The 20533-nt window shown below is 45.9% G+C and overlaps 1 protein-coding gene across 2 annotated transcripts in view; it reads right to left on the bottom strand.

Annotated features, from left to right (window-relative positions):
* The window catches only part of SHROOM3 (shroom family member 3), a 79893-nt gene that overhangs the window by 44497 nt on the left and 14863 nt on the right, over positions 1-20533 (bottom strand). Inside the window, exon 1 of one of the 2 annotated variants that reach the window (XM_069012415.1) lies at positions 15962-15997. The exons of the other annotated variant lie outside the window; for it this stretch is intronic. The gene's annotated coding sequence lies outside the window, so the exon portion shown is untranslated. Of the gene's footprint in view, positions 1-15961; positions 15998-20533 lie in introns of those variants that run through there. 2 annotated transcript variants of the gene reach the window in all.

The raw sequence follows: 20533 nt of genomic DNA, 5'->3' as shown, positions 1-20533 counted from the left end.
AGTGATGGCACTAGAGGAGTGTCCCCAGATCCCTGTGCTCCCCCTCATGCCACACTTCCCCGTTTTCCCAGCCTCATGTTTCTGGCAATATGAGCTGCTGGACACAGGGCTGGGATACGGCTGGTTCACAGAGATGGAAAAAAGCTCTTATTTGATGTATGAAAAGACAATGTGAAACAGCCCCAAAGGAACCTGTCCTGTGGCTGTTCCTCGTGCCCCTGGCTCACTGGGCACTGCAGATGCCAGGCTGCAGCACAGTGGGGCCCATCCTGCATTTGCTCAGGCAGCTGTTGTGAAATGCGAGACCCTCGTCTGCTGGGGGAGGAAGGGAAGGCGTGGGATGGACAGAGGAAATAGGGTTTTGAGATAAGCCATGGGCTGCATTGAAGAAGGATGATTTCCTTTGAGGAGTGTTTGCAGTGCTGACCTACCCACAGACCATGAAGAGTGAGAGCACGGAGGGGCTGGAGCCAGGGCCATCAATCAGGGGGGAACAGAACTCCCAGGGAGGCTCCGGTTTTCCAAAACGTGCCCAGTCGCCTTTTGGTTTGGAAAACCTGAACCCATGAGTTGTTCAGAGCCAGGACTCTTTGAATCCAAGCCTGTAAAGCTGGGGGAAGTTTAGAGAAACTCCCTGTCTTGGCTCATCTCCAAGTCAAATTAACTCTTGGAAGGTGAGGAGGTGTTCAGATAAGTATCAAATCGCTCTCTAATGGGTCAAGGCCATTTTTTCCAGTGAACAAAAGGGATTTTTATTGGATCTCTCTTACACTGCATATCTCAGACTGAACTTAAGATAGCTGTGAAAAAAATTAAGAAGTGAGGAAGTCCAAATCCTGCAGCAATGAATAAAACCCATTATTAAATTTCCTCATGAAGACTTCACCCAAATAAACCCAATGAAAAATCAGTTTAAGATTGAACTGAGTCTGGATGCGCAGGGATTCTAAGGAAGTTCACTATTACGAGGGGAATTCTAAGGGGAATTTGGAAAGAAATCATATATTCACATGTGCCGACTCAGGGGAGTTAATTCCTAATGTTTTTATTCAACTATCCTGTCTTCTGCACTGAAACTTTCTAGACTATGTCCCTAAGTTTTCCCTTGGTTCTTGGTACCGCAGTCACTGTGAGCACCACTCTGTGCATGGAGATATTCCTAAGAGAGAAACAAATCATTATGACAGCATAAAGAGGAAATTGTGGAAGGCTTCTTAAACTTTTCAAGGAGAGGAAAAGTGTAGAAAATAGATGCGAATCCATTTTTCCTCCAACATCCCAGAGAGGTGAAAGGAAGGCAGCGAGAACCGCAGTTTTCTCTTGTAGTGAAAAAAACCCTCTTTCCTTCTGAGCTACTGACAAAAAGATTTAGGGAAAAGAAGAGGAAAAAAGGACATTTGTACAGTGAAAAAAGGGAGAAGGCTTTGAAGACCTAATTAACAGACTCTGTCCCAAGTCACTTCAGTTCAGCTGCATCACAAAACTCTGACAGAGATCCATGGGACCACAACAACCTGCCCAAGAGAATAGGACACTGTAAACAAAACTAGTCACTCCAAAAACCCCACCCCCTCCAAATCCAGGGGGCTGGGAAGGGGAGGAGGCTGCAGCTGAGGGCCTGTTTTCCTGCTCACTAATAAATTTAGTTTACAGAACCTTTTGTGAGTCCTTTTTAAGGATGTTTGTTGATTAAAGCGGCAAACAACAAACTTAGCCTTAATTTATGCTTCTTTTAACATTTCAAGCTTGGGGGGGGTGCTTTTTATAGGAGTTAATGAGGCAGAATAGGTTCTTTACGGGGAAGATATTTTCTCACCAAATTAAAACCTGTATTGAAAATGAAAGAATGAGATGAAGGTGGCTTTTCTTTCAGAAGTAAATAAATCTTGGAGTAGGAAACTTCTCACGCACTTGGAACTGTCCTTATCGGAGAGATCTGAGAACAGCAGGTTCACAAGATGTTCTCACTCCCCTTATTTTAAATTTATTTTGCCTTCCTCCTTTCATGTAAACAGTAATAAAGCATTATTTGCTCTAAATGTGCAAACAGCTCCAGCGTGTGAGAGCAAGGAAACACTGGGAGCTGTTCTCCTTTGCCACAGCAGAGCCACAAAAGCCTAAGGCAGGGACTTGGCCCCACCATAACCTAGGCAAGGCAGAGAAATGGGCCGCATCGTGCCACCTCAGATACCTGGGCAAGTCTTTGAGTAGCTCCCAGCAGGATCCCAGGTCAGGCTGAATTTTCCAAATTAAAGCCTGCCTCAAATCTACTGCATTTTGGCCATCTGGTATAGCAGCACAAGGAAAGTCAAGTACCAGAGTGGGCAGTGCTGGAAGCTACTGTGACACCAGTAATCAGCACCGGATGTCATTAACTGGGGACAAATAGGCAGAACAAGGTCCGTATGTGATAGGAGAGCATCAACCCTGGTTCCTCTCGGAAATGGGGAAGAAAGCCTCCCTTTCATGGCAGCTCCAAGCACACTTGAGGAGATAACCCTGTTTGTCTTCGCCGGAAAGGCTGACTAAATGCCAGCCTTGCAGGTACAAACTGGTTGGTGCAGTCTCCGGACAAGCAGCTGCACTTTGGGAGGATTCTGGTTTTCAGTGAAATGTCAGTATTTTCTCTGGGAAGAAGCCCACCCTTTTGGCTTATTCCTTACCAAAAGGAATTCAGATGTTTGTAGTGTTTTGCTGAATTATCCCTACTGTATGGGTAAGAACAGGGCTAAGCCTGCTCTGGAGTGCAAATACAGTATTTTCCCTTCCATCTTTGGAAATCTGCAGACAAGGCACCCATGAGCAGTCTATAACTTCCCCCAGGATGCTGGGAGCTTTGCAGGAAGGCTGTGCTTCCCCTCCTGCTACTGGCAGGCTGACCAGGGGTAGGTAAGCCCAGTGCACCTGTGGGAAGCCGTGGCAAAGCCCGTGCCTTCTGCAATCGAGCAACAGCTCACCTCAAATTTCAAGGCAGTTGTAAGACTCAGCACTGCCACAGGAGTGTATGAATGGGGCTGTTTTCATATCTCCCATGCAAACGTCTGTTAGCACAGCAGTGTTATCCGTTGTTATCCGCAAACAGCAGGATTTTATCCGCCGGCCTCCCTCTCTGATCATGGAAAATGTATACGCAGGATAGCCAAAGGAACTTGAGCCGACAGCCAGCCACTCCCCGTGAAACCACATACTGCAGGAATGAGAGAAGGAGCTCACCAGGCACCAAAAAGTCAACACCCAGGGAAATTCCAGCGTTTGGTAACGGCTTGGGAAGATCAGCCCCTGAAAACTCAAATGCTGTGTGGAGCTGACCTGCAAAGCAGCTGTGAGAGAAAGAGAGAGATCAGCCAGAGAATGACTAAGAGAGGTGAAAGAAAGAAATTATGTGCTCTTCTCTCAGTCCATGAAAGCACAGCAACAGGCATTAGCTGCAGACATGCAGCCATGGAGAGGCATGGAAGCACTTCACAGGGAAAGCAAGGAATGCACCAACAAAACTTCACAGAGGAGTCCCCAAGGCAGGTGGGGAGAAAAGAGGGTCTCCAAAGGGAGACTCCTGGCTGGACTGAGATATTTCAGTGTCTGAAATATCCAGAAGAAACATTTGCAAGGTGTGAGCCATTCAAAGCAATGGGATATGAAGATAAAGCAGAGAGACTCTAAGGGCTAAAATCACATTAACTCGATGAAAGCATTTCCAGCATGTTGGAGTCTGGAGGGATAGGAGGCAAAGCTTCTTCATGAACTTCCCCCCTGCTCTCTTGTGCACATATCCACAAAGCACAGTCTGAAATTCCCCAGTACACTGAGCATCAGCTGGGAATGTTTCCTGAGCTCTCCCACTGGAAATGAAAATCTAAATAAAGGGGGAAATCCCTCTAGTTGCTGTGACATGGTGCCTGCTCCAAAGCTGCTGAATGGAATGGAAAACCTTATGCTGAGCACCTGTAGCTCCCCTCAGTTATGATTGCTCTGCACAGCACTTACAATTCCATTTCTAATTAAGAGCCATGAACTAGACTCCGAATCAGATGGCGTCAATCAGCATAATTCCCTTTTTCCTCTGTCTCTGGTGGTGCTGGAAGAGAAAATCCCTTGCTGTTCTTGCAAGTGCCAGGTGTCCCAGTCACAAGGAAGAGCTGCACCTGGCTGCACACACAACCCCCAAGAGCTGTGCTGGGCTATGGGGCAACAAAAATGGACCAATGGGCTCAGAGTTCAATCCTCCTTCTCACAGGGACTCCCTGTCAGGTCAAGGCATTGGACCTTGGTGTGGGATTGTAACTACAGCTGGTCAAAAATTTACTGCAGACACCAGTTCTGTTCAATGAAATACCTGCAGGAAGCATCTACTGATTCACTCACATGGTTAAAAATAAATTGAACTGTTTTCAGGTTTTTTGGAATGAAATAAGAATCCTCCAGATCAGCCTCTCACATGAATGATTTGTTTATTTTCTTTTTTTTTTCTTCACTGAATCCACTATTTCAGACTTTCCGTCTTTCATTCACTGGGTTTTTTTACAACCCTCTGGCTGTCAGTTTCTCTCCCACAACCTCTACTTATTTTATTCTTTTTCTAAGCCCTCTTATCTTCAAGAAAGGATGCATTTTAAAAATAAAACAGACTTTTTATTGTAGGAATTTAAATTTTAGACATTATCATGAGTGAATAAGCTGAAGCAAATTTGCTCTTTTTCCTACCTGGGTGGGTTGTGCAATGCTAACAATTATTCCGAGAACTCAGAATTTTATAATCTCTCAGACACACTCTGGTTCGGCCCTCCACCTTGGGTAAATACATGGCGTGTGTACAGCACTTTGGATTCACTTAATAAGCCAATGGATGTCACTGTTGCTCTACACAAACCAAAATGGGAAAGCAAAGAAAGATAATTAAACCAAAATAAAGTTACAGGAGAGAGTTCTCTAACCTGGTGTGTGCTGGTTACACTGGGCAATTCCTTCAGGGGTTTCCTAAGTGCATGTCCAAGGTATCCCAGTGTAACTACAGAGATAAGGTCAGGCTAACAGCTGGGTATAAAAAAGGAGGGCTTCAAGAAGGTTCCTAAAAAGGAACCTCACGGTCCCTGCCACTTAACCCTTCATTTTCAGCCTCCCCTGAACCTCAGCAGCCAGAAGAGTTTGTTGATGAGTTTCCTGGGAAGGACCCACCCTTGTGCAGCAGGATGCTCCAGGCTGGGACAAAGTAGGTCACCAGGAGGCTCCTTCAGCCATGGCCAGAGCTGCAGCTGCCGCATTTCTAGGTCAGTGCTCACTCCTGCTTTAATGGGTTGATAAAGGCTTAAGAAACAAGTGGAGGTTTTGGTTGCACTCCTGTGTGCCAGGCAGCAACTCAGCATCTCATGAGAGGTGCTGTCACTTGAGAATTGCTGTTGCAATGAGGGGTAGTTTACACTGAATTACTGGCACAGCTCAGGGAAACCAGGAGAGAAAGGCAGGGTCACCAGAGCACAGAAAATACGGCCCAAAAGTAGAGATAAAAGTTTAGAATGCTGTGACGGAAAATGAAGAAAAATGCTTCAAAAGGTATGAGGAGTGTGAAGTTTCTGACCCTGGTCTAGTTCTGTCAAAATCTGGGAACTGTCCCTCACATACATGGACTCTGCCTCTGTGACAAGAGCTCAAGGCAACTGGAATTTGTTTCCTGAAAGAAAGAATATTATTTGATCAATTGGGAAAGAAAATGCCTAAGGCTGGCCCAAATTTAATATATTTGGATCGAAAATACACTTGGGATAAGTGTAGTTATCCTAAAGTGTTGGTAAGGATAGTAATTCCATTTCTTGCTCATGCTGTTTAGCAAGTAGCCACTATGCAAACCAATAAAGCCAAAAAAGGAACCTCAAATGCCAATCATTTAGCACTGGGAGCTACACAGAACCACTGGACCACACTGCTCCCACCAAGCAAGGAACTCAGCCTGAGACATTATCAAGATGCTGATGAAATAAATGAATTTGTTATCCTATGAGATCCCTTAGGAAGATCTCAGAGCCCTGTCTCAGAACATGCTGAGCTCGCTGAAGTCTCTCCCAAGGATCAGAAGCCTGTGAGTTGCCTAACTGCACCACCCAGGAAGGAGCCTGTGGTAAAGCCCGTGTCAGGCACAGCTGTAGTTACTGTTCGTGCCTGCTCTGAGGATGTGGGGCTGTTCCACACAACCACGGCTCCGTCTGCTCTGCCCTGTCATTAGTCCTCTAAGAGACATCACACCAAAGCCTTCCTGCAATGAGAGCTGCACTTACCAGAGGTGTAAAGGCACACTTAAATTAACCTTTATTTTTTTGACTTTCAAAACCTGCAGACTAAATGTTTAAGTGCCTGCATTCCCTTTTACAGTGGATAAAGTTTTGCTTCCCCTGTAGGAAGCAAGTCACTACCGGCAAGTCAACCGGTCTCAAAAAACCTTCCTCCCTGTTTACATGCAGCAGGTTCCATCTACTTTTTCCAGAAGTTTTGCAATGGCACTTTTGGAACTGCCCATTTCCCTCCTGCTATCCAGCCTCGTGGTCCAACAGCTGTGGCACAGGGAAAAGCCCAGGAAAGCCACTCAACATCATAACTCTGATCTGTGATACCGTGATGTTGCTCATCCTGTGCTGACATCAATTAAACCCTTGTTAGCTTCCATCACTAAGACAAATTCTGGTTTATTTACATTGGAAGAGGCCAAGTAGAGGAATTTGCACTTAACACTTACTGAGTAAATAGCAAAAGAGAAACACTTGAGTCTCTAAGTGGTAGAGAATGACATAACCTAGAGCTGGGAGAAACAGGTAAAAACTAAAATCTTAGACATCTAAATTAAAATGCCTCAATGTAAGTAAGTCTGTACTGCAGCTCATGATAATTTCCTTGGGATTGTCATGGATAGTAAGTACTTCTGAAAAGCCAAGCCAGGTATATCTTAATTCCCAAACATATGGACTGCAAGGAAAGTAATCACTTGAACAGTGATGTTTTCAGGAATTGCACAGTAATTCAAGGCTACGTGACAACAGACCTCTAAGAGAGGCATCATTTAATGGCTGAAAACAAGCCTGTGCCCTCAATCTGCTCTAAAGGAGGGAGTCCACCCCGCCAAAACCCTGGAGCAGTTTGCACTAAGTATGGTGCCACTGGTGGGCACAGTGCCCTGGCAGAAAAGGAAGGTGTCCTGTAATTTTATAAGGTCAAGATTAAATTATAAGATACTCTGTTGCTATAAAACAAGGCTGCTCCACACCTGGTATCATTAGGCCCTAACTCCTGCTGGGTGAAAATCCACAGTGCCACCACAGTTGTTTCTGTGCTCATGCAAAGGCAAAGAAGTTGTTTTCTAGAATTGGATCACAAGGACTGAAAACTCAGTATTGGGTCTGGAAAAAAGATCTCTCTGCAGCCTTTAGTACTTCAACTAACTCCTGAATCTCACCCCCAGCCCCTGGATAAACACACCAGCAGAAAAGGAGCAAATATCATGCAATTGATAGGGGTGGTGACCAAACACACAAACCGAGTGCAGGCAGGACTTGTCTGAGTGCCACAGTGCCACCTGTGATTAAGCCCCCAGGTGATACGATGTTGTTCTGATCAGCTTGTCATCATCTAAACATCAGAAACACAGATTCTCACAATATGGAGCCCACACAGCACAAAGCAGCCAGCAGAGCAGCCTGATGACAGCAGCATGCCCAGGCTGGGGCAGGATGGCACTGCCTCACAGCTAAATGCCATCTCCTGTGCCCAGCTGGTTGTGTCAGCACAACAGATCCAGCTGTGCTCACCATACAGGTTCATGCCTACGAGAACAAGCAAATGACACCAGACAGAACGGGAGGTGACAGCAAAGTGCAACGTCCCAGCTCACCGAGTCTCCGAGCATCCCATCCCTCACCAAAGCAGGCACACAAAACAAGCAGCAGTGAGTTGCTTTCAACTGTTACCAAAGGGAGCCCAAGTTTTCTCAATAGGTGAGGAAGCAAAAGGACCAGGTGCCCAAGTGGGGCATGCAGTCCCCGATCCCGCGGAGCCGGGTACGCACCGTTGGGATGCACTCCAGAGGGCCAGGATCTTCTTCAGGGCATGCAGGTGGGCCTGCATGGGGAGCACTGCCGGGAGCCCGCTCCCAGCCTTCACCAGCAGCGCTGCAGCTTGTGCTGGGCAAGGTGAGGCAGTGCATGGGGAGCCAGGCCAGGGGCAGGAAGGGGAAGGAGCCAGCCCCACTCATCCTTTTAACAGGCAGGCAGGAATAATGACAGAGCTGCGCTCGCCAGCAGCCAGCCAGCCATGGCTTTGGAGTAATTGCCCTTGCTGCAGGCACCAAGCTGATGAGACAAGAACACAGCAGAGCCAGGTGACTAAACCAGGGCAGGAACAGCAGAAGACATAAGAGGAGGGAGAAGGTGCCTAGTTGTTACTCCCCAGAAAAGCACTGCCATCACTCTGAAGCTAAGGCAGGACCCCATGTTTTAGTGATCCTGAGTTGTCCAAGCTCAAACACACCAGCACTGCCTCAAAGGTTCACACAAAGGAGTGATGGCTTAGCCCAGCCTCATCCAACACTTATTCCAGAGCCTGAAATGTTCTTAGAACTGTAAAAGCTCCTTTCCCAGTGTCACAGTGGAGTCACAGTGGAGTCACAGCTCCTTGGGAAAGGATAATAAAAAGAAGCTGAGGCAATGTCAGAGGTTCTTCCTTCATTCCTGGCTTCGATCAGTTCCCTGTGTGATCTTCAAGACCCATGAATAGAGCTCAGAAACAAATTTTATTGCCAGAATCACAAGCACACCTAGGGGTGCTCTCAGCCCAGCCCTTACGTCAGAACCGTGGTTGGGTAACAGCCTAATCTCTCCTGGCTCAGACACTGCCTCTTCAGACACTGCCTTTCCTCCTCCAGCAATGAGAACGAGTCCTGGGAAAGTCCTGTGCTTCCTGGTATGGAGTGATACTGCAGGGCTGACTGGGGAAAAGCTGGTGTCACGTGCATCCCTATCCTCCTCCTCTGCTGCTGCTGCTTCTCCTCTGCCCCAGGGGAAAAGGGATGAAAAAGGAGCAGTAGGATGAAATTAATATGGAAACCCCAAAAGAAATGAGAAAAACCACAAAGAAATTCAGAGAAAGGCAGACAAGGGAATCCTTAGAGAAAAGGTCACCTAACAGAATCACACAGGATAACCTTTCTGTGCATATCTGGTGCCATCCTATCAAATTAACCACATACTGTCTCCTAGAGGGTACATTAAAACATTGATTAAAAGGATTTCATACCTTATTATATTCTGAAAGATAATGCCTCATTTGGGCATATCTTGTACCCATCCACATTAAGTTAAATAAGGGCATTTTTGCCCCACTCCCCATTTCCAATCCTGGAGGAAGCAGGAATTACTTGACCTGTCATACAGATAGTGAAGCTGAAGCACTGCTAAATTTATAGATAAAGATCTTTAAAAAGCAGGTGCCTAAATTCATGGTCTGAGTTTCCAAAGCAGAGAGCAGTTTGTAGCCCCCACTGACTTCAAAGAGTGTCTCAGCCATTCACACAAGTTTTGAAAAAGAGTGAAAAAAGATAAGGATCCCTTTTGATGAAAAGCTTGTGAATCAGGGTTGGGAAGGGAAACGGGGTTAAGCAAAGTGAAGGCACATCACAAGCTCAGCTCCACTGCCCTGGTACAGTGTGTGTTTGCTAAATTTATGGTTATTTTCCCATCCCCATGCAAGGAGGCTGTGTCTGTATCAGTAACAGGAGATCAGACTACCTCCAGCTTCATTAACCATGTGCCGAAATCCAACATGTTTTCTTTAAACAGAGCACATGCAGCAGGGCAGTGCTCCCTCTTTGATCTTCAACCTGCTCCTTCCGGGATCACTTTGGATGTTGAACTCCTCTGCATGTCCCAGAGAACATGTCACCATAAAACAGGAGGACCAGAAACAAGGAAAGTACAAATAATCCCACCCCCAAACCAATATATTCAGTCCACATCTCTAATTACAGACAGCCAGGACAGATCTATAAAGCCTTGTGCTGGAGACAGGAATGTTTTTAATTACACATGGTCCCTAGACTTCCAGGTAGCCAACTGCTCTCTCCAATTAGCCTGGTATGGTTTTTCCCTCCTCCCCGAATACATCTCCGAAGCTGCTAATGCTGAAAGCAGGATGGATTAAAGATCCCTGTGGATGCCAACCATGACCTTGTTAATACTTCACAAGTTGCTTTGCTGGATGGGCTCTCCATATTGCTAAAGAAAAATGAACATCCTTATAATACAACTTCTCACTCAGTCAACCTACGTGCAAAGTCATTTACTCAGATGAAAAACCGTATTTTCCCTTCCTTTCATGTTGTGAAAGGGCACAAAGGTTTCCATCTAACATTCCACCTCCTTCCACCAGCAGCACAGTAAAATTCCCATTCTTTGAAGGCAAATTGATTTCTAAAAAGAGGGCACGAAGGCAACTTGGCATTCATCACTTCCAAGACACAACACAAGGAAGCACCTGTACTTAGGTTAGCCTGAAGTGCACGTCCAGGGGCCTTGCTTAAAGCAGGGCTGGGGTTCCTTATGCAAGTATTCCCATATAACTGGTGTTCAACTAAAACCCTGTCTGTTAATTTGGCATAGTATTAGCTATGACCTTCCTGTTTCCTCATGGCAGAAATGCTGAAGAACGACCTTCGGCCGTGCTGGCAGGAGATGCCAGTGGGCTGGGAAGGTTCAGGAAAGGCCAAGTCAGTGTATATGATGGGAGTCTGGCTGCTAAATGATCCCATTCCAAAGCTTTCATGTTTCTAAGAGGAAAGGAAATTTCAAGCTAAAAAGTAAATGCTTTCTTCTGAGCAGACAATGATGATTATCTTCATGAGGAATGCCAGTGCCACCCAACCTCTGCCACGGATCTGGGAATTGACACCACAGCATCCTGTGCAAGTTGCTCAGTTACCAGGTTTGGTCAGGCAAGACACCTCAGGATGGAAATTGTGTTGGGCTTTTTTATTAAAGCTTGGATATGTGACTGAATATTTCCAAAGTTCAAATCTGAAACTTTTAAATCTCTGCCAGAAGTGATGCTGGTCTTGTGAGCTGGGCCGGGAGCAGAGATGCAGCATGTCATCACCACGAGAAATGTAGTAAAAACTAAATAAATTGACTGAGAGTATTCGGAGTGGCCTGGGTCTCTCTTTGCAAAGGCCAGACAGTCAAGGTTTTATTATTCTCTGCATATACTGTAGCAAGGGAAACACAATCATTTCCCATGTACTTGAAAGTAAATGAGAACAGAATCAGACTCCACAGTAATTGAGAACTGGTAGTGAACTTGCTCTGTAAGTCTCTCTAGGCCCCAAGCCACCCATCATGCAGACAGTATTAATTTTAAGGGGATAAATAATGCAGAGCAAAGAAAAAAAATCCCACACAGTCAACCCACAACATTCCAGAGCTATTTACTGTGTGGGTTTTTTTGTCATTTTACAGTTTTTTTAACCGTTTTAAACACTGTCCTCTCGATTCATTCGTTTGGTCTCCTATAGTGAATAACAGGAGGTTTTACAAGACCAGCAAACACTCCGCTATTATATTATTTTAACCCCAGCTGTAGCAGTGGTGATCTGTGACAGTTTGATAGCTGCTGTATATACAGAGCTGGGGCTTGGATTTTTTTTCTTTCCTCTTTTTTTTGCTCCTTTTGGTGAGAGCTGGGGGCAAGCCATGGCAGACAATCTTGTAACGTGCCGATTTGTTCTGCTGGCATCTCTCACCCTCAGCTTGTCACATGTACTTTTCAGCATGCACTAAAAACCTAATCAAAACAATCCTGCAGCGTGAAAGGTGCAGGCAGCGACTTTCTGACACTTGTCAGGAATTGCCGTCACTGGGAATTCTCATGCCCCACCACCCACCCTGAGTAACCTTCATAACAAAACAGGGCTCAATGCCTTCAGAAATGATTCAGGTCAGAGCAAATGTTGCTCATGTTTTATCGCCCAGGAAACTCAGAAACTTTCCAAGAATGAAGTTATGGGAGCGGGGCAGGCCGGGGAGCTCTGATGGACTGTCTCCCGTAGACAAGGAGGCCTCAGTGTCAAAGCAGCACGTCCAAGGGCAGGGAGAGCGGGGAGGAAAGCGCCCTGAGAACCTGCAGGACACTGCTTACAAACAGGTGGCTGAATGCTAAAGAAAGACACACAGAGAGAACAAGCAGCAAGACACAGGCATGAATGGAATATATTTTACAGCCTGGCATGAGGAATTTAAGGAATTAAGACGGTTCTTTTTTGTTTCCCAGCTTAGCAGAAATATTCAGGCTTTAATTATCATTTGTCTTGCTGATGGAACATAAATCCCTAAGAATCCCCTTCTGGGGCACTCTGCAGTCTTTGACTTACCTGACACTCAGAAAGAATTTGATTTTGTGCTTGACATCGCTGTCAGCAAAGAAGAGAAACCGGCGTTAGAGGTTTTAGCCTCCTTTGTTGATCTTGGTTTACACAGTTTGAGGACTTCAGGCAGATTGGCATTAAACAAAAAAGTCCAATGTGCTTTTGCCCTAAATTCCAGGGTGCTACTCTGTGACAGGACTGCTGGCAGTGACCCCTCTCCCTTCCTCCAGCACATGGCCTCTCACCCCTCTATCCAAGGGCTTGATCGTGCAAGGCTGCACCCGCTGTCCCCACACCAGCACCAGGGTAATCCAGAGCATTTCAGTGCAACTACTCACACTCCTAAAGCTGATCACGACCTGAAAAGCTTTGCTGGATCAAACCAGAATATTTGGCACTGGGTAATTCGGGAACCACTTCTTTTGGTGAATCATATTCTATGAGCCCTTTTGCTTGAGCAGCCCAGCAAACATCCCCAGTAAGAGATAAACACAATGAAACCATGATGGGAGCAATTGCCAGGCTTCGGGACAGGTCAGAGCTAGGCTGAAGTGTAAATCATGAATTTTTGGCTTGCCTTTGGCTATATCAGTACTTGTGAGTAAAGGAAACCTCCTGACCCTCAGGCCTGGAGCAGCTCACTGAACTGCTGGGGACGCACCACAGAATGTTGCAGGTCTGAGCCCAAGGTGAGCATTGACATCTTCAAAACTCTGTAGCTCGGGTTTCAAGGAAAATCTCCTTCTAATTCACCTTTGTTTCTGTTAGAGCCCAAAAGGGTTTAAAGACAATGCCAGCTGAAAGATCTGCAGGGAGTTAAAGCCCTACTGACAGCCTGACTTTAATCCACAGTGGTGCAGGATGTGTTTGGGCCTTTGCCCTGGAGCTCTGGCTATTCCAGCTACATCCCAGGAGCTGTATTCCGCCCCATTTGCTCAGGCTGTTTCCTCTACTGGAGTCACAGGAATGTGACTGAGAATAAATCTATCAGCTAGAGAGAAACCTTTTCTTTACATCTCTAAGGCCTGATGGAGTTTGAGCACAGGATTTAAAGCAGCTCACTCTGTTGCTCCTGTGCCCTCTGGCAATCGACATTGAATGCGGGAGCCAGGTTTTATAGCATAAACAAAGCAGCTTACTAAACAATTGAGCTGACAAACTGGTTGGAAAGGTTGTGTTTCCAATCTGGCAAAGAGGCAAGCTGGTCCCTTGACCTCGGGAAGAAATCCTGCCCCTTCTTTTAGGGAACACATCCCCACGGCCTTCCTGTCCTGTCCTTGTGTCAGGTGATAAAGGCAGGTGAGCAGTACTGTTAGAGATCAGGCCCCAATCAGGAATCCTGCTTGGCCTAACTTTAAAACATGCAGGTTAGCAGACAAGCCAAGGCTTTTTTGTTGTTGTTTTTTTCAGTGCATGAGTGTAACATGTGGGGACAGTTCCCAAGGATCCTCTTTCCAGTCTCTATCTCATTCCCCTTTCTTTCTCTAGAAGAAGGAACTAGCAAAATGTAGGGTATCTGCCTAAAGGAGAAGGAGAAGAACCAGGGGCAGAGCTCAGGAACTGGGAAGAGCAGCACAGCTGCACATCATCACAGTGAAATCTTCCTAAAGGTAACCAGTGTATTCCTTTCCTGGAATACTGTTGTAAACTTGACTCATTCCTGCCGTATGGCAGCATCACCACGCACCGTGTCCCTCCAGCATGAACTGTGATTGCCCTGTTTGCCAGCATGCAATCCCAGCAGCTGTTACACTGTGCTCTTCATTTCCCTGGGGGGAAGCTGGAATGGCAGTGACACTGAAAAATAAAAATCTTCACAACAAGAAAATTTGATCCTTAGTGAATTCACCTTGGAACGCTAGCCCCTAAGAGCAAGGGTGGGTAAGGAACCTGAAATGTGACAGCATGAACTTCAAGCTGGCAGAAGATTTAAACCAGAGTAATTTTCATTAAAAAGATAAGATCCTTCTGAATTCTTAGGCAGCTTATGGTAGCTAGGAACCCTTATTCATTCTTTAAAAAAGCCATTTGTTACAAACTCTCATTCACCCTCCACCTCCCCACGGAGGGGTGAGCCAGATGAAAGATGTCTGCCTGTTAAGCTCCATAACAGAAAATATGTTAATGACTTTGAAATTAAAGAAAGATCCTCTTACATACACCTTAACTGTGAAAAAATAACGCTCAGCTCTTAGGCCTTTTCTTTAGGCAAAGGTGAAGCACAACTCCAGTGCCACCCTGGAGATGAGTGCAGAGCTGGGAGTGCAGTGGGATCTCCCATGTCTGGACTACTGCAGAGGAAGGCTGCAAGGTTCAGTGACACCACCTCTGACCAGCACAGAACTGGAGCTACTGGTGTTTGTCACCCACCAGCACACTTTGCAAAATGTCGGTTTTCAGAACTGGTCTCATAGCAAATGTCACTAATAAAAGAAATGTTCACAGGCAATACACTCTGTCAGCAGTAAACACTGACCTGCTGAATCAGCCCTGAAGATTCCCGTAATGCCCCCCGGGCTGATGCCGACTGCCTGATGCCATACCTGGAGATTCCCGCTGCCTGAGGGCCTGGCTTGGCTGTTGCTCTGCTTTTATGGCAGCAAGCACTGCTGGTTCCTAACCCACCTGTTTGTATGAAGTACAACCACGTAGATAACAACAAGCAATAATTCTAAGCCAGAGTCCTGATTCCTGCATCTATCACACCCCTCTGCAGGGAATTGTTTGGGTTATTTGTAAAATGTTTGGTCTTAATCCCCTCACTCCAGCACTGCAGGACTAGACCTGATCCAAAGCACCCACGGGACAGGAACCAGCTCACAAAGCTGACCAAGCTGTTTGTAAAAAAAGATTTAGGACATTGCAAAGGAGTTGCTCCAGCCCGCCACCTGCTAAAACCAAAATCTGGGATCACTGATTAATGCCAAGCACAGCTGACACTGCTGGACCAGTGTCCATTATCTGACTGCCCGTCCCTCAGAGGCTCTGACAAAACTGGGACAGGGAACAAAGCACCTTTCACCCCAGAGCATGTTGTGGGTCACAAGGTCATAAGACACAGCTCAAATTAACATTTTGTCTGCTGCTAAAAGGTTCAGGGCCCTGGAAAATAGTGCTCTGCTCATCTCCCAGATCAATGCTGGGAAGAACAAAAAGGAGTGTGGGCAGCACTTGGCAGGCAGCTCAGGCCTGCAAGCTTTACTCACACAAGCAATCCTTACTGTCTGATCAGTCGCACTGCAGCCATGAGGGAGGGAGCATCCATGTAATCCTGCAGAGGGAGAAGAGCCATGGAAACTGTGCTGAGACAGGCATGGGGGCATTTTATCGGCCACTTCTGCCGTTGGGACTTTGCCGCATTTCCCAGTCCATCCCTTTGTTTTTCCTTTCTTTTCCTCTAGGATTTGATCTTGTCAGAGAGGCAAAAGCACTTGGAAAGTTTTCCTGATGGCCCACACACATCACAGGCTGGATGTGCTGTGTAGCAATGTCATCATAGAATCATTTAACTTGGAAAAGACTTCCAGGATCATCAAGTCCAACCTTTGACTGATCACCCCCTTGTCAACTAACCCATAGCATTGAGTGTCACATCCAGTTGTTTCTTGACTCCACCACGTCCCTGGGTAGCCCATTCCAATGCTTGACAACCCTCTCAGGGAAGAAATTCTTCCTGATGCCCAGGCTCTGGCTGTTCAGTTCTGTTCAAGCTGCACCACCACTCACAGGGTCAGTCCAGCGCTTCCTGCTGCCTTCCTAAACAGCACAGAGAGGAGAAGAGGCTCTTGCTTTCCTACTTCTGTCGACAGACACATCTCAGATGCAACTTGCCTTTAGTGACTTGCTGGCCTTGTGTATGTAAATCGCCTAATGAACAAAATACCCCAAAAGACAAATGGACAGTTTGGAGAGAAAAACCCAACTCCACATTGTTCCTCACTGGTTTTGTCCCAGCACAGCTCCTTTTTGGTTTACTCTGAAGCGATATCTGTGCCCACACCCACCCACACCCATTCCCACACCAGGAGCTGTAAAATAGCTTCCAGCCCCTTGGCTTATGATTTATCTTCAACTGCAAAGAAAGATATAAAGGAAGGTAGAAAGCGGAGTTTCTCTGGGTTCTTCTCTGCAGCAGGACTGCTTTAGGGTACCTCCTTTACGGTTCTTTGTCATGTGTTCTTTATTCCTGGGGAACCCCATGAGACCTGCACTCAGAAGTGCTGCAGAATCCTCAGGAACAGCAAAATGCTGGAACTAAAAGTGATCTTCATCAGAGATCCCCTGTTAAGCAACAAAACTTTCAGCCAATGGCCTACTGGGATGACAGGAGCAGACCACTGTCCTATATATTCTCACGCTTGGGGAGAGCAACAAGCACCTGGGGTCTCTATTATCTGTACTTTCAGAGGCACTGGGATTATGAGCCACATTTGTAGTGCTCATGGTGCCAGCCCCATCCCAAAGAGAGAACAACCACTCAGCCAACGAGGCAGAGGCAAAGCAGGAAGATGAAGGAATACTCTGGGCCTGTGAGCAGAGCCCTGTCTTCCAAGCCCTGCATGGGATGGACAGTGATGAAGAATCGGTTCCTCTTTTTAGCTACCAAAGGCTCATTCTTGGGTTTCTGTGGCTGAGGAAGGCAATACTTTCTTTTCTAAGACGTAGTTCTCACCATCTACTTAGCAGGAAAATCTGGGCTGCGGTTACAGCAACCAAAAGTACAAAGACATTCCTCTGAAAATTAGAGAGAAAGACCTTATAGTTTTCTTTTAATTGCCATTTCATACCTTCAGTGGTGCAGTGTATTTTGCAAAGTGCCCCGCACATGACAATTAAGCCTTACAACATCCCTCACCTTAGGAAGGGCTGTCACACGTACTGCCTGGACAGAGAAATGGAAATACACAGCAGTAAACACCTTGCCTCTCATCCCACAGTGAGTATGTGGCACAGGCAGAAATGAAACGCAGCCATCCTGGCCCTCTAATAGTTGCACACCTACTAATCAGGCTTTACACATGTAACTACAGGCCTTTATTTTAATGTTGTCTATGAGGAAAGAAGGATACTGTTGATTTTTTAACAGCAGATATTAATTATCCTTTCCTTAATCTTCCAAGGGGATTAAACAGTGAGGAATAATACTAGCTGCCTTACCCCCAAATTTAAATGTTGAGTGCTGCCAGTTTGTATTTTCCTTTGTCCGTAAACATTCCCCTGAGCAGTTGTTGTGTCTGTGCAGAGCACAAGGTCCTCCCACGTACTAACACTGTACACAGGTCTTATTGAAGGGCTCCATTTCAGACACACCAAAATGCCTCTTGTCTTCCACAGTGCAGAGACGAGTGCAAAAAGATGATAGCTTGGCTCTGGATAGATGGATCAGGATGGATGCTTCCCCTCAGCCACTCACTCAGGCTAGGCTTAACCTTCACACCCTGCCATAAAAGGCAGCACAGACCTTCTTAAAACAATCCAGGGAATTCTACCCTTCCCACACAAACACGACCACCTCTCCTGCCTGATAAACTGGCACCTCACTTCAGCTTGTGCTTATGTCTAATAAATACCCAGGGCTGAAGTTGCTGGATTTGTTTATAGAGGGGTAAGGTCACTCACTGCCTCGATTCCAGGCCTGGAGCAACATCACTTGCTCATGTCCTTAATGACATCATGAAGCTTGTGCCTTTAAAAGACTTCTTAAGAGCAGCAGGAAAAAGAAATGCCTGGGAGGTTCCAAAAACTCATGTCTGAAGGTTTAATAGGTTGATTTATGGGTCTGGGTCTCTCCCACTGCCGCTCTAAGTAAATGTTCAGTTAGGATTTTGTGAAGGGCCGGTGATCATTTCCTGCTTTGTCAGCTTTACTAAATGGAGCCACCGCTGTTCCCCTTCCAGAAACAAGGCCTCTCTGATAAGAATAACTTGAAAAACAAGAGCAGTTCAAATTCCAATAGCACTAATCCATCATTAAGCCCAAACTCCTTTTCATTTTAAAAAGCCTACGCCAGACAAGGAAGACAGAGCTAAAAAGCATGGAATAAAAGTGCTTGGATCCTGAACGAAGCACAAATGTGCTATATTCGCACTTGGTCAGGGAAAAGGTCAGCTTCTTACCTGGCAGTCTCCAGAAGAACAAGGCAGGGGATTTCTCAGGTGTGCTCACAGCTGAGGATGAACCTCAGCCCTTCTGAGGATTTAGCATGTGGAAGTGGCAAAATGCCTTGTGCTCTCTATGAGTTCACAGCTCTATTTCCACAGTGTGGTTATGTGTGACCCATGAATAAACTTTTCCTACTCTCAGCTGGACATAATATATAGGAAGCACAAACTGGCGTGGGACAATCATAGTAAACCAAAGGACAAGTGGGCCCCAAGCTTTACCCCATCAAAGGGAGGGCTGGGAAGTGTCACAACCAAGCCTGTGTGGATTTTGTGCAAGGTCTTCTTGCACAAAAGCTGTTTTCTAAAATGTCACAGGGAACCTCAAGCGTCCTGGAATTTACCAGCATCATCCAGAGGCACTTAGATGTGTAAATAAAGTAGCTGTGCACTTAGTCCTGGCTCCCAGCATGTAACCCCTGTGTAGGAACAAATGTTGTCAGCTCCGATAAGGACATGGGCTGGTTACACAAAGGTGAGTGGCCCCACAGACACATGCTATGAACCAAAGGAACTTCACATGGTTTAAGGGCACTATTCTGGTATATCAGTGGATAATCCAAGCCTAAAGCAATCCAAATCTACCATAATCCAAGGAGTTTTGGTGTGGATACACTGGGTGCATGCATGGGTCTTTGCAGGACACCTCATGTTGACTTTTAAGAATTCCTGCTTGGCATGTGTCATGTTTAGTGCTCATCATGCTGAGGTGACCAGGCCAACATGTGGCCTCTAAAACCCAGACGTGAAATTAAGCAAGTACTCCTCTACGAATGCCTGAAGAAGCTGCACATCCCAACCAAATCAGGAAAACCACAGCTGAAGTGATGCCAACAGAGCATTCTAAATACAAAATGATAAATAACCTGAAGGACAAGTGACCACAGGTAAAAGAGGTATGAAAAAGGCATGGGAAAAGGTACAGAGCAAGCTGGTGAGCTGTTGCTAGCCTTTCCAAAGAGAAATCACTCTAACTAAATTAATAAAAAACCCCACATCTTTTCCTCTGATGCCAAAATATCCAAGAAACAAAAATGATACTTGGGCTTTCCTGGCAGCACCTGAAAGGCCCCATCACACAGCTCTCCTCAAGATGCTCCAGGGAAACTGGAAAAGCAGCAAAGAAATGGCAACATGAAATCAAAAGCTGAGAATTATTCACACTAAATCGTCTCCCTTCAGTTGTCACTCCCAACCTCCTGGTCCAGCAAAGCAGAGTCAAAAACTGCCCTGGAAACAAACCCCTCCTTTTGTTCTCTAAAGACTAGAAGTCTTTTTATATTTAAATGAAAATCTGTCAAACTAATTATGTGAATATGTAATGGTCTCATTTTGTACTCATTAGAGAACATGGTAATGGCCATAAATTCCTCTGACGGAGCGTGTATGTGTGAACATCAATGTCTGGTAACGTCTCATAACCTTCAGGCTGGACCACGGCTTTTGTCTCCGGGTTAGACCTCGTGAGACAAACAAAAGTCCCAGTATTGCTTAAATTAGATGCAAAGTGCTGTGTTACAGCAATATGATAAGCATGATTCTTGTGCACACAAACAGCCCAGGGGAGCACAGGGACAGTTCCCACCGTGACAGAGACGTGGCCCCCGTGTCGGTCGGTGACGCCGGGCATTGTCCCGGGCCATGTACAATTTTCTGCTTCGGGATAAATAGGCAGTACAGCTGTTGCCGTGGATTGCTCTGAATGTCCTGTCAGGAGAATTTCAATGGGATGTGGCATTCCTGGCATTTTTTTGTGCTTTTGATATCCATAGATAAAGGGAAGAAAAAGAAATAAATATGGACAAGCAGCACTGAAATAAATGTGTATATATTATGTCTTATTTATAATTCACATTCTTTTTTCACTTATTTCTGTTTATCCTCACGCACTGATAATGAGTAACTTTTCAAATAAAACTGGGTTGGCATTAAAATGGATCCCAGTCTGAATTAAACAGATGCAAGGAAAAAATCAGCATCAAAG

This window comes from Aphelocoma coerulescens, chromosome 4 (genome assembly GCF_041296385.1).
Source record: "Aphelocoma coerulescens isolate FSJ_1873_10779 chromosome 4, UR_Acoe_1.0, whole genome shotgun sequence".
Classification (NCBI taxonomy): domain Eukaryota; kingdom Metazoa; phylum Chordata; class Aves; order Passeriformes; family Corvidae; genus Aphelocoma; species Aphelocoma coerulescens.
This window is presented reverse-complemented; position numbering and strand designations above follow the sequence as displayed.